We start from the raw sequence: 15,069 nt of genomic DNA, 5'->3' as shown, positions 1-15,069 counted from the left end.
TGTGTGTGTGTGTGTGTGTGTGTGTGTGTGTGTGTGTTTCTTTTGCTCTTTGCTCATTTTCCCAGCCTTTTCTGCCTATGGACTAGGAGTTCTGAAAACTGATGATTCTCTTATCTGCTAGTGGCTTGCAGGATTCAGTACTGCAAGCTGTTTTGCCCTGGGTCTAGGGATTTCACTAAAGGCTTGAAAGAGCCAGGCACTATAGACTTCAGGGCCTCATTGCAGGCTAGTGCCAAGGCTTGGGACTTCAAGAGGTGGGTATAGGGTGTTTTGCTGTTGGCTTAGGCAAGGTTCCAGGATCCTAAAGTTGGTCTATGCCCAGGCTCAGAACCTAGCACAGTAGATGGGTGGTAGTCAGCCTGCACTCCTCTGTTTGCAGTTTTACTTCCAGTTCCCCCTTATCCTGTGAAAATCAATTTTCTCTGCCTACCTTTCAAGTTGTTTTCTGTAGGAATACTCCTTCACTCCATCTCCTTATTGGTTTTGGGACTCCTGTCATTTTTAGGTGCTATTTTAAGGTTGGTTTGAAGGGATTCGCATAATTGCAACTTTCATTGCTACTAAGCTACCATCTTGGATTTGCCCCCTCAAAATCAGTCTATGTTTAAATGATGCACAAGTATATCCTTTTGTATATGCCTTCGCACTCTATACTGTCCATAAAAAAACAAATAAAAACCCCAAACCCCTTGACCAACTCTTTTTATTTGGGGGGATTCTAATTGTTATAGGCCTGTCTTTAAATCAGGCCTAAATATGATTCTTTTCAACTTCTACACATTTTTAAAGGATAAAATAAGTTTTTATTTATAGTCTTATTTGTAAAGGGGAAAGCCTTAACTAGCAAGACAATTCTTCTGTAGTATATACAACATATTTTTCTTTAGGGCTTTATTGAACAAATCTGTCTTTCACATCTTCTACATGACAACTTCTCAAGACTTCAAGATAGTGATCATACTCTTCACACTCTAAGTATCTTGTTTTCCAGGTTAAATATTCTCATGTAGTACACTTACTAGGTATGTGACTCCTGGCAATTCATTTAAATTTTCTCAGACTCAATTTCCTCATCTGTCAAATTGTGATTAATGAGATTATATATGTAAAAGTCCTTTGCAAAACCTTAAAGTGCTATATAAATGTTAGCTATGATGATGATGATGATGATGCTAATGGTGATTATAATGATCATAATATCAAGGTCTTCTACCATGTTGCTCTGAATGCTTTCCAAATTATCAGTAAACAATAAAATATGATACTAAGAATGAAAGCAATATTCTAGATGTGTTTTGAGCAGGGCAAAGTATGAAAGGACCATCACTTCCCTAATGCTGCACATTATTTCTCTATTAATATATACTTATCTCACATTAGTATTTTATGGCTACCTAAATACACTGTTGATGCCCAATGAATTTTGAATACATAGAAAACAGATTAAAAAACTTTGTAGTCTTGTAGTTGACTAAACTATATTTTCAAATATATTTTTTACTGCCTACCCTTTTGCCTATTTAAAATGTTCATCTTAGAACTCAAGTAAGAATTTTAATTTCCTTTAAAAGTGATTTGTATTTAACTTAACATTGTGGCCAGGTTTCTGGGGATCCTAATTTTTTTTTTATCTAGTCATAGTGTGAAGAGTGAATCAAAGGCTCTTGTCTATCAATCAGCAACTTTTAAGTTAATGAATCAAAAACTTAAATACTCACTGAGTTCAGAAGTCACTTGCTAGACTGGGTGACAACTCTAGAGGCCACTGCCCCACCCCTGGGCAGTGCTAGGCAAATTGAAAAACTATAATTGGTTCCTGTAAAGTGGGGAAGGGACAGGAAGGGACATGGTAAAAAGACTACAAAAAGTCCTGATCTTCCTATCAAAGGGACTTCTCCTTTGAACTTCTTCTCCTTTGGAGTTTGTCTATGTGCATTTTTCCCCTATTAGACTATGAGATTTTTGGGATTTTCTGGCTTTTCTATCTTTATCTCCTAAGTTTAGCACAAAATATTTGCAAAATATTTAGTATCATTTTTTTTTATTCATTCATTCTAGTATATTTTAGAAAGGAGGTTTTGTTATCTTCGGGGATTTTGAAGCCTTAATGACACCATTTGTGCCTAGGACCATTTATAGAGCTTTGGCATCAACAGAAAGTCAACTTTAATGCCACTAATAGATCTGTATCCCAAAGAGAACAAAGAAAAATGAAAAAGATCTCTGTATACAAAAATATTTATAGCAACTCTTTTTATCTAGACAAAGAGTTTGAAATTGAAGGGGCCTTCTTCAATTGAAGAATGGCTTAAAAAGTTGTAATATATGATTATAATGGAATACTATTGTGCTATAAGAAATGAGAAAGAGGATGATTTCACAAAGACCTGGGAAGACTTAAGTGAACTGATACAAAGGGACTTGAGTAGAACCAGTAGAACATTGTATAATTAAACAATATTTTACTCTGATCAACTGTGAAAGACTTACCTACTCAAATCATTACAGCGATCCAAGGCTTTTCCAAAGGAATCATGATAAAAAAATGCTATCTATATCCAGAGAAAGAAGTGATCAATTCTCAGTACTTTGAAGTGTACTATTTCATTTATTTGTCTAGCTTTTGTTTTTTGTGACATGGCTAATATGGAAGTATACGCTGAATGACTTCACATGTGTAATTGATATCATATTGCTTACTTTCTCAGTGACTGAAGGATGAGTTATGAGAGAAAGAATATGGAGCTCAAATTTTTTTAATGAGTGTTTAAATAAATAATTATACTTGTTTAAGTCTGCTTTCATTTAGGTCATATGCAAGCCATCATAGAATTGCAGAATTTGAGAATTCCAAGGAATCTAAAAGCCATGAAGATCTAACCCACATATGAATAAAATCCCATCTAACAACATCGCTGAAAAATGGATATTTAGACTTCTCCTTAAAGAACCTCAAAGAAAAAGAACTTTATTTCAGATTCTTATCACTCAAAAAATTGCTGTTGGGTCTGCCTGCCTCAAATCCCTCCCTATTCCTATCCATTATTCAACCATGAAAGTGATTTTCCTAAGGCGTAGGTCCAATCCTGCCAACCCCAACTCCATTCAGTAAACCATTGCTCACTAAGGCCACCAACACAAAATAATAAAGGCTTTGATTGGCAGTCAGAGCCCTTTATAACCTACCTATCTCTTATCTTACCAATTTACACCTTACTCTTCAGTTCACTGACATTGGTCCCCTGGCTGTTCCTTGACCAAGATATGCTATCTCTAAGTTCAAGTATTTTTTCTGCCTGTTTTCCATGCCTTGAATGCTCTGCCTCCCCAACTTCTCCCTATTGGTTTCCCTAGCTTCCTTCAAGTCCTAAATAAAGCCTTATCCTTTAAAAGAATCCTTTCCTAACACGTCAATTCTAGTATCTTCCTTCTCTTTTTTGTTCTAATTTATCCTGTCCATTAGCTTGCTTTGTATTAACTTGTAAGCATGTGGTCTCTCCAATTAGATTATAAATTCCCTGAATATAGGAACTGTCTCACCTCTTTTTTGTACCTCCAGTGCTGAACATAGTGACACCATAGTAGACTCTGAATGAATTTTGTTCAATTCATAGTTTAATTGGAACTTACCAGCTTCAGAGGCAGCTCATTCTATTTTTAGATAACTAATTCTTCAGAAGTTTTTCATGATATCAGGTCTAAATTGGCCTTTTTGTAACTTCAACTCATTATTCCTGGTTTAGCTATCTAGAACCAAATAATAAGTCTAATATCTTTTCTACCTGACAAATCTTCAAATATTTGAAGTCAGACATTATGATTCTTCTTTTCTTTTGGCTTAGTCTAGTTCTTCTCATTGAGGTTCATCTGATATGAATTTGAGGACTTTTATCATTCCATTTTCTCTTCTACAGATCATCATCTTCTTAGCAATGCCCTTTTTAAATATGGTGTACAGAATTCAACATAATAGTCAGTCATTCGATTAATAAACATATATTTTCTACAGGGCGGAGATACAAAAAAGAGTGAAAAGATAGTTCATGATTTCAAGTAGTTCACATTCTGATGAGTTAGATTATAAGGAAACAAATATGTATAAACAAGCTATATTTAAGGAAAATAGGGAATAACTAAAAAATGGTAAGTATTAGAATTAAATGGAGTTGGGAAAGATATTCTGTAGAAGATGGGATTTTAGTTGGGACTTGAAGGAAGTCAGGAAAGCCAATAGACAGAGAAGATTATGGAAAGAATTCCAGGGATGGGAGATAGCCAGAGAAGATAACTAGAACCTAAATGGGATATCTTAGTGGAAGAATAGCAAGGAGAAATAACTCTCTAGATGAAATATAATGTGAACAAAATTTGGTGATGAGACAATTGAAATTTTGAGAAGCAATATTTCTAGGTATTGGATTAGCTTGTTAATTGACGGATCAGGACAAATTAATCTGGTCAAATAATTCTCTTTATAATCAAAGACCTCAAGTCATCTATCTAATGCAGATCCCTAAATACAACTTTTGGAGCTCATTATTCAATCATTCCCTTAAATATCCCAAAATATCTCTAATCAGTAAATAGCTAATTGGAAGGTGGTCCATCAATCCCTACCCATCACCACAGGGAATGGTGAGTGGTCATGCAGTTAGCAGAAATAGCGTAATTATTTCCCCTATCTGTTCATCAAATTTTATTGTGGGGAATCATTTCCTGAAATTCCTAAAAACTAAGGAAATGTAAAAATCAATGAACTGATTGGAGCCTCTAATTGGAGACTCTAATTGAATACCATATATAAAAAATAATAATAAATTCTCACAGTGATATCACCTGTCTACTCTCAGAATACCTTGTTTCTTTTAATGGAGCCCGAAAATTACAATTTCATTAGTCATATCACACTGCTGATTCCTATGAAGTTATAATCCACTGGGTCAGCAAGATCTTTTACCGAATGAAAACTGAATCCTGACTATGGAAGCTTCCCTCATCTTATACTTGTGAGGTTGCTTTTTTTGGTCTCTAAGTGAAGGACTTTGAATATACCCTTACTGATTTTTATTTTACTAGATTAAACCCAAACCTCTAGCCACGATGGCGAATCTTTTAAAGACTGAATGCCCAAATGGCATCCCTCTCTCAACATGTGAGTCCTCCCCACCTTACCCCCAGACAGGAGGGAGGAAGTGCCCCCATTTTGCTGCTAGGCAGAGACAGGTAATTTGAGAAGTGTCCTGAGGCAGGGGTGAAGAAGGGGAAGGAAGCAGCCCCCTCTAGCATGTGTGCCAGAGGTTTGGCAACATGGCTCTAGCCTATCAAGATTTTGTTGTATATAGGTTCTCTCATCTAGTGTGCTAGCTGTATCTCCACTTTGCATCTACTGCCCTGCCTGATTTCAATTATATGGAATAAGATATTCCTTGGCCCCCCCATTCTCTCCCCAACCCAAACCCCTTTTCTTCCTCATTTTGTGTATAATCTATTCCAATAGATCACAAACTCCTTGAGGGCAGAAAGTGTCTTTCTTTTTAGTAATAATTGTATACCTAGCTTTGATATCAGCAATTAGAGGACTATAGACCAAAGTGATCACTGGAATGTTTTCTAAGCCAGGTAGCTGGGTGGCTCAGTGGACTGAGAGTCAGGCCAAGAGATGGGAGGTTCTAGGTTCAAATCTGGCCTCAGACACTTCCTAGATGTGTGACCCTGGACAAGTCACTTTTCTGCCTTGGAACCAATACACAGTATTAAGTCTAACACAGAAGGTAAGGGATTAAAAAAAAGGAAAGAAAACATGTTTTCTATGGAGGTTTATATGATTGTGAAAGCAGAGAGACATTTTTTTTTCTATAAGGGTCCTTTAAGACTACATTTGGTTCCACTGAAGCAAATGTTTTCTTTAAATCAATGAACAATAAAGAACCCAAAAAGTCATGACTTTGCCTTCAATTAATGAAGGAGCTCTGCCTAGGAAAGCTGAATTAGCAATTTTGATGCACCTTTCTCCTCACACAACTTTTCATTTCTTCATCAAAACACCTAAGCTCATTTGAATTAGCAAACTCCTTGATAACTAGCACCTCCCTTTCTCTGCTTAGAAAAGGAACACTGATTATAGACAAGTAAAGAAAACAGGTTTCTCTAAAGAATTTGAAACCAAAGAAATCAAGATTGTGCTAATAATGCAGACTCACACAAAGCAATTGATAAAATTTCATCCAGTCTCCATAGACTCCACAACAGATGCTCATTTTTTTTAAACCCTTACCTTCCATCTTGGAGTCAATACTGTATATTGGCTCCAAGGCAGAAGAGTGGTAAGGATAGGCAATGGGGATCAAGTGACTTGCCCAGGGTCACACAGCTGGGAAGTGTCTGAGGCCAGATTTGAACCTAGGACCTCCGGTCTCTAGGCCTGGCTCTCATTCCACTGAGCCACCCAGCTGCCCCCTAGATGATCATTTTTAAAGTAAGAATTAAAAATAACTTAGGAATGGGGAGCTATGATTTTTTTTAAATATCAAGAATAACTCTTTTAGTAAAGGCTTGAAAAATATAACTGAATATATTTCTCTTTAGGAAGCTTTCATTTCCTAAGGGTATAACATTTAACCTTCTGAGAATTGCTTCTGATTGATTTTTTTAAGTTTAAAGAACTCTGCTACATCTGTTCTTCCCATCCCCTTTTGAGAGCACAAACAACGATTATTCCCCTAGTGATGAAGCAGGATAATTTGTGGCCCTCTCTTCTAATCAGGTCACAAACAGATTATGTTGCAATGGCAGCTTTAAAAAATACTAAAGTTTTGTTTTTTTTTCTTTCTGGATTGTACTAGAGGGTTATTGTCATTTTTCTTGGATGCTTAGCAATAATCTTTGCAAAATGAGACATGTATCTCACAAAAGGTGTTGCTCAAGATATTACTCATTTGAAATTCTTTTCTTTTAGCTCCTCAAAAGGAAAAAAAATATTACTCTAAATTACATTGCAAGAAGTTCTAGCATGCCTTTAAAACCCTTGAGGAAGATAAAGAGGTCAGGCAACTAAGTACAGTAAAATTTCTTTATGAATTCATTGTAATAACAGTTGAATACTGAAAAAACAGTTAAATCACTAGAGACTTCCATTCATTTATCATGAGCTAAATTATCCAATATTTTGTGAAGTGTGTAATTAAGCTCATGGGAATTATATTGGGTATGATAGATAACCCTATATATCTGACCTTACACATATCAGAATCACTAGAAAATTGAGTTTGTAAAAATGCTTGCAGAAGTATATTTCAATCCTCAATTTGTTTATAGTTAAATTCTTTTTTTCTTTTTTATTCACTTAGTTTACTTGGCTTTAGTTGCAGTCTCTCAAGAATAATTTTTTACAGGTTGTAAGATACTTTTATAAACATCTTTTAATTTAAGAAAAAGATATTTTGCAACTTCCCTAAGGTCGTACAACTAATAAGTGGTGAAGCTGGAATGGGAACCTAGGTCTTTTGACAGCAAATCAGGATTCTTTAAATTCTACTTTATGGTTCATTCTATATTTCCTCTACATGATTTTCATATGTAATTACAGAAATGGCAAAAGAAGATAACATGTTAGGGCATCTATACCTTTGTTCATATGTTAATTTACCTAAATTATCTCCATTTGTAGAATTCTCAATTTTTTGAGTTTCTATCCTTTGTAATTCATTCCAGACCATTATGATCTTCCATGACCTTGAGTTTCTAGGACACTTATCTGTCTACATCATACACTATCTTGTATTTGTATTTAACTTGTTCTCAGGAACATATTCAATTTCTTCAGTGGAACTGTAAGGTCTTTATTGACAGGAACTGTGTCTTATAGTTCCTTGTTCTCCAATGGATCTAAAACACACGCAATAAATAGAGCCATAGGAATAATATCTGAATTGGACCATAGTAATCATCAAATCAAAGTTTTTCATTCTACATATAAGGAGCAGAGACCAAAAATCCCTAAATATTTTGCCCATGAAAATGTTTAGGGGAGTAAATGGGGAGGTTTTGATATGAATCTGAGAGGGAGAGATGGAGGCAGAGATATAGATAGGGAAAGGGGAGGGGAGTGTAAGAATGAGACAATGAGAATTTTAGAATTATTATAAGGGCTTGATCAGCCTACTACACTCCCCTTACTGTGTCCAGAAAATATGCTTTCAAGGGAGTAAACCCCCAGGACTTATTTTTCTAGGAAATTGATGCCTAGATATGAGGATCCATTGGGACATACAGATCCTTTGCAAAGTGAGTGCTGCTCATAAAGAAAAAGAATCATATGAAATGAATTAATCAAACATTTAATAATTGTTCACTATATGCCAGGCACTACACTAAGAACTAAGAATTCCAAAGAAAGGCAAAAACAGGGCTTTCAAGGAGCTCTTAAAGAACTGGGTGGGTTGCAGTGAACTTATACACTCTTGGCTGACCCCATTCATGATAAAGGCAGCCACCACCCATGAAACCTCAGAAAACAGAGAAATAGGGGAGGAACAAACATTTATGGAGGGCTTACTATGTTCCAGGTACTGTGCTAAAAGCTTTATAATGATCTCATTTGATCCTCAATGATCCTGGGAAGAAATACTATTATTATCTTCAGGAAATTGAAATGGAATCTTAGTGTCTAAGGCCACATTTGAATTCAGGTCTTCCTGTCTTCAGACCAAAGGCAGGAACCTCATGCTTTGGAAAACTTGGTGATCCCCATGGAGAAGTTAAAAGCACTCTGTGACAAACAAGTAGCCAGATCATTCTCACAAGAAAATCAAGCTGAAAATCTAGGACTTTTCCCAGAGAGTGTTCCATAATTTGGAGTAAATGTTGTAGCACTGAACCAATTACCCGTTCTCCAATTTATCTTGAATAATTGGTGGTAAGCGAAGATGTGGGATGAAATTGCACTCAGTATATTCAAAGAATAATGCTACCAATGTATCCTGCTTATCTGAAGGGTACCAAACCTTTAGTACTTAGGGGCATTTTTTATCTATAGGAAATAGGAAGAACATAAGCAACATTCTGGTGGTGACAGTCCATTTTATCCAATATTCAGGGGCTTAGTGAACCAGGTAAAAGACTATTTGAGTATGCAAGGTGCTACATGGCAAAAGTTCCCATTTATATAGCTTCCCTGTCATAATCCACTTGGATTAAGGTTAATTGTACAGCAGACTGCTCAAGGAATATGCAATTTGAATAAAGTTTTTTAAAAGTCTAAAACAAAACCATAGTAGCATCCTCAACAGTCCTACAGCCAGCAGATCCAGGACTTTTAATCACAGCCTAGAGAACATGGTATGAACCCTAAGGTGTGAGCAGAAAGCTCATTGAAGTCAGCATGAGGCACTGTAGTACATACCTAAAATTCTGCTAAGAATTTTGCCACAAGTTTTCATCTGTACAGGCTGATGTTTGGATAAGAGCCATAACTTTGTATTGATCTTTGCTTTCGAGTTTAACATGTAAAGACTCATGAACTGATCTGAGAGAACCCTTAAAGGAGGCTTCAGCTCAGAAACTTCAGAAAGGAGGAAGCAACAATAGTGTTCTCAAGTTCTCTAACAACAATTCCAGCCAAATGACAGAGTTCTCCAACAACTCTGCCCAGATAATGGGGTATGAGAGGAGGTGAGATATTGGGGTTGTCTTTTTCCTGCCTAATATACCAACTGTGGAAGTCCTAGTGGGAATCAAGTTAACTGAGGGATAATAACTCATTAAGGAGCTGGAGATAGTGGCATTCAGCTAGGGCCATACAAATAAAAAAAATCATTTTAGGAGATACCCCAAATATAAGATAATACTCTAAGTCTAGTATGCTATATATTATTTGGAATGTTTATTTGTTATTAGGATCTGAAACCAGTTCTTCCACTTACTTGTTTAACTTTAGATAAATCAGTTTCCTCATTTTTAAAATAATGGGCTTGAGTTATATGAATTCTATGGATCATTCTGGCTCTATAATTGTCACTTCATTCCTGGTTTTTATACCAAATTAAGTATAATAGACCCCCTCAGTGCCTAAAATTATGATAAAATTTATTTAATTTAAAAATTAACCATTCCAAGTAAAACCAGTCTACAAGGTGGTAGAAGCAGTCCACAAGAAAATTATTTAGGGTTTCTAGGAACTCGCCTTTAGAGTTGTAGTGCCAAATTCATATATTCCTTGCCCAGAGGGCCAACTAGGTACCAGGAAAATCTACTTGCTAGTAAACACCTCAAAAAAAAACACCTCAAGTAAAAACCCTCATGTGTTTCACAGTGTCATGTCACACAAGAGCCTCATTTGGCACTGCAGTATACCATTTCTGCTATCATCATGCCTCTCAACACCATATAAAAACAACAAGTGGTGAAGGGTTGCCATTCTAACAGTTCCAAGAGCTTCTCTTCTGAAGGACTCCAAGAATATAAGTCTATAGGCCAGGAGGGTAAGTGGAATTAATTAGAGGAAAGGAGTATTATTTTGTTTCTAAGCTCCTGTGAATACTTTTTGTTTTGTATTTTTATTGGAATGAAATGAAGACTGCCCACCCAATAAATAGATCCTTCGGTACTTGTACAGGATCTGAAGGATTTTTACTCACATCTGTGAAGACCTAGATGTAAGCTATATTCCAAGATTCCAGGGAAGATTCTGGTTGATATAAAATGAGCCAAATTGTAAATTACACTAGAAAATCTAGGTGGTGAAGGGTGAGATCCATAGCCAAATGTATAAATGGTCCAAAACCCACAAGACTGAACTCACTGTGTTGACTAGGATCTTGAAGGTTAAATGTAGAAATAATTTACTAAAAAATTACTTCTGTCTAAAAATAGAATGGACTGCCTTGGGAGATAATGAGATTCTCTTTATCACAAGTCTTCAAACACAAATTGAATGGGTTCTTTTTAGGAATATTGTAGAAGGAATTCCTGTTCAGGTAAGAATTGAACTACATGGTCTCTGAGGTCCCCTTTAACTTGTGATTATATGAGACTGAAGCTTTCCTGTAGGCTTGTATTACCCTGTAGTATACCTTAACGAGACAGCTAATCTAGAGAATGAGAACTAATCAGGTTTATGAACCAACTTGTGAAATGAGTTGACTTAATGAATCTCTTCTTTCCCTTGCCACTCCTGTCCCTCTGACAGACACTGAAGTGGGTGGGCTGAAGCCAATGCATATCCACTTGTGTAACTCTCCACTCACTGAGGCTTTTCTTTTCCTTGCTCTTTTTTATTTGTCAGTCTCTAACAGCATAGAAATGTATGAAATATAAGGTGAACTGCCTGGGGCATTTAACATAGAAGCAATCACGCAGCATTAATCTAATATCAACAATAAGAAGGATATTCAAAAAGAACTCTTTTCGCGAGAACACAACCTTCTTGTACTCTATAGAGAAGACACCAGGGGCAAGTGGGTAGAGAAGCTACATGAGAGAAATGGAGCTGGAGCCTGCAGTGTTTTCAGAAGGTGAAACTACTCTTTAGTTTGATTGAGCAACCCCCAGTGAGCAATGAGCAGCCCCTGAGAGATGATGTCAAAAATGGAATCTGAAAGCAAAACTTTCCAAGTATTTGTTTGAATGAAGCACTTTCACATAGTTTGACAGACAGAAGTACAAAAGCAGTGAGACAATGATCTTCTTTCCCCATAAGTCTTTCAACTAGGGAGCCTAGAGAGTGCTGGAAAGTCTAGGAAATACTAGTCTTTGGAGAGTAGGTGAAGGAAATGGTCTTTTCAGAATCTGCCCAAAAGCAGTCTTGCTGCACCCAACTTCTGATTGTGTGCTTTATTAAATTTTGGTTTAGTAAAATGTACTATGACCTATATATGTGAATAAACTTTTCAGGTAACATGAAGCTGGGGAAAGATATTAGAATCTCAAGAGGAAGAGGAACTAACCATAAGAGATTTATAAGGTAATCAAACATTGATTGAATGCTCATTATGTGCCAGGCACTGTGTTAAGCAATGGGAATACCAACATAAGCAGAAAGAAAAACGGTCCTCCTTCCCTCAAGGAGCTTAATTTCAAATGCAGGAGGACAACAAAGGGGAAGCTGAAAGAAAGGAGGAAAGATGGAAATTCTAGGTTCAGGGCATGATAGACAAAGTCCGAAATCTAACCTCAAAAGGAAAGAGACATGGTGGCCTGGAAACCCTTATCACTTGGAAGTTCTGGGAAAACTAGAGAGAAGAACCACAGAAGAAAATGGTATTTCCAAATTAATAGAATGATTATGTATTAGTTAACTTGAATAATAATATAGCTATTCATGTACTAGGAAGAAACTCAGACAAGGGAAAAGCTAAGAAGCTTAGATGCCAAACACATATGAACCATGACCCTGCACAGGAAATTATGTCTTAGAAGAGGCTAGGTTCAGTCCTGATGAATTATTTGAGCTACTAGCTGGGGAACTGGAGTGACATCAAGTGATTTACCCAGATAAACTTTGAGTAACTATTTGTAGAAAACTTTAGTTTAAAAGAAGTATTTCTCTGAGTAGAACATACCCTTTTACTTTCACATTGAAAGGCAAAGGTAGAATTCACATTTAGGGTCTTGAGAAAGGAGAAAGCCTAGGACATGGAAATCATTTCTCCCACCATATACAACTTAAGTCTGCTTTGGGGTAAGTGTCTTTAAGCAGAAAGCATATAAGGGTACTTCCATAGTGAAAAGCTATATGTTTAAGGGTTATCACTTATTCTTCCTACTCTACTATTCTTTTAATATTCCTCTTTTTCCTTAGTTATTCTCTTATCAGATTGAAATAGATATAACAGTAATAAACTGCTGTGTTTGTTACTTAACATAATACATGGAAGCAATATCCTTCCTATACATAGAGAGTTACTAGTAACCACCACAAATCATGTATGCATGCTCAATTGCTTTTTACAGCAGTGGGAATTAATTTTTGCTTCTCCATCCGAATCCCCTGTTTTAACCAAAGGATGTATCTGATACCTAGATTTAGGCACAGAATCTGAAACAAGAATGAGAATACTGGTCCATAGGCCAAACAAAACCAAATCTGAGCCTTCCTGGATTCTATTTCTATCTTCTAAAGTAAAGAGCGATCATTTCAGATTCTAATCCATTTAAGTTGTAATTTCCCAGACAATATGAGCCATTAGTGATTAGTTAGTTCACCTCAAAGGGCCAGAGTAACAAGTGCACTCTAAGAAAAGGAATGACATAATTGCAATCTAAGTGGTCCAGATAACTGGCTATAGATCTGCCAGGTTCAAATAGGGTAAAAACCTTGTGAAGATAAGTGTTATTTACAGCTTTTCCTTTGGTATCTTACCACAAAGTTTTACTCTTAAGTCTATAAGGAAACCAATATGATAAATGGACCAATTTCATCTGGGACAGCTAATAACAAAGAAGGGTCTAAAAGAATGCACCATTTTCAATATTGCATAAGTTATCAAATACAGTAAAAGAACAGAAGTGAATAATGGCAGCATTGTAGGATTGGTTCAATGCTTTACTGTGCACATCACTTGCATGTACACTTAAGTGGTTGGCATGGGCTGTCTCATATTCCCTTCTCTCTTCTAATATTTCTGAACAATAAAAGCCTTCAAAGAACTCATTTAGTCTTTTTAGCCTAATAAACATGGACTGGCAAATTGTACAGCATTTTCCATGACAAGAATCTAGCTTATTATTTCCTCTCTTGACTCAGCAACATGTATTATTTATAGTGATCACTTAATATTTTATCAATGCATATATATCTGAAAGGCCTTTCTTGAAAACAAAAGGTGCATTCCATATTTCTAAATAATTTTATTATGAACATTATTGTCCATGCCATAGTATGTTTCAGGCTTTATTTTTCCTTGGGTTTTTTTTTATTCTAGAAAACACAAAGGAATTTTAAATTTATAGTCAAATCAGAGATTTCCAGCTTTGATACTGACGAGATCTGGTTTCATGGCCAGCTCTTCAATAAACACTCTTCAATAAATACTCCTTAAATAAATAAGCACCCAAACTCAAATGGCTACGGGAAAGGAGAATCATAATGATTTATTATTAGCCATTAGACTTTAAAGCTCTGTTTGTTTAAGAGTTGGAAGGGACCATATAGGCTACCTAGCTGAAGCCCTTCATTTTACAGAAGAGGAAACTTGGGCTCAAACAAATTATTTGACTTGCTAATCACCCAACTAGGAAGTGTCAGAAAGTTTGTTTTTTTTCATATATCACACCATGTTCCCTTTTTCATAAATCCCTGCATAAGGTCCAATTCAGGTCCTCATGCTCTTTACTGAAATGAATTCCTACCCCCCAAAAAATGGACAAAAATATAAAAGGGAAAATGGAGCTTAAAGAACCTGCCATCAAGTGACTTTTTACCAGTTTATTCAGTATTACAAACATTTCCAATATTCAGCATGTGTTTATTGAAACTTTAAGTATAAAAAATGTTACAAAAACATTATACTTCTGTTTAGCCTAAAATAGTACCCATACCACTAACTCATCAAAATTATTTACAGGTACTTCTATCAGCTGTTAAAGAAAAACAGACTAGAAAACTGATTTATCTATAGCCAATCACATCTTTAACTAATTAAAAAATCAGTCAACTAGAATTGCATTTTATGCTGGGATAAGGCCAATGGGCAGGTGAGGGGAGGGAAATGGGAGGGAATATAAAGGAGGAATAAACCATCCCAACTGCCTATAAAGAATGGATGGTCTAAAAGGAAAGATAAAAATTAGGATATGATTAAGTGAAAAAGACAATGGATATAGTAATACTTAAAAATATGTAGAACAGACAATTTCATAGAGCATAGTATATACTAAGTAAGGAATAATCATAGGTGTTGGATCTGTCAGCACTCATTTATAATTTAATGAATAGAATATTCCCAGGGACAGCTGGGTAATTCAGTGGATTGAGAGCCAGGTCTAGAGACAGGAGATCCTGGGTTCAAATCTGACTTCAGATACATCTTAGCTGTGTGACCCTGAGCAAGTCACTTAATCCCCATTGCCTAG

The sequence above is a fragment of the Gracilinanus agilis genome, chromosome 4 (assembly GCF_016433145.1).
Source record: "Gracilinanus agilis isolate LMUSP501 chromosome 4, AgileGrace, whole genome shotgun sequence".
In the NCBI taxonomy this organism is placed as follows: domain Eukaryota; kingdom Metazoa; phylum Chordata; class Mammalia; order Didelphimorphia; family Didelphidae; genus Gracilinanus; species Gracilinanus agilis.
Note: the sequence above shows the minus strand (reverse complement) of the source record.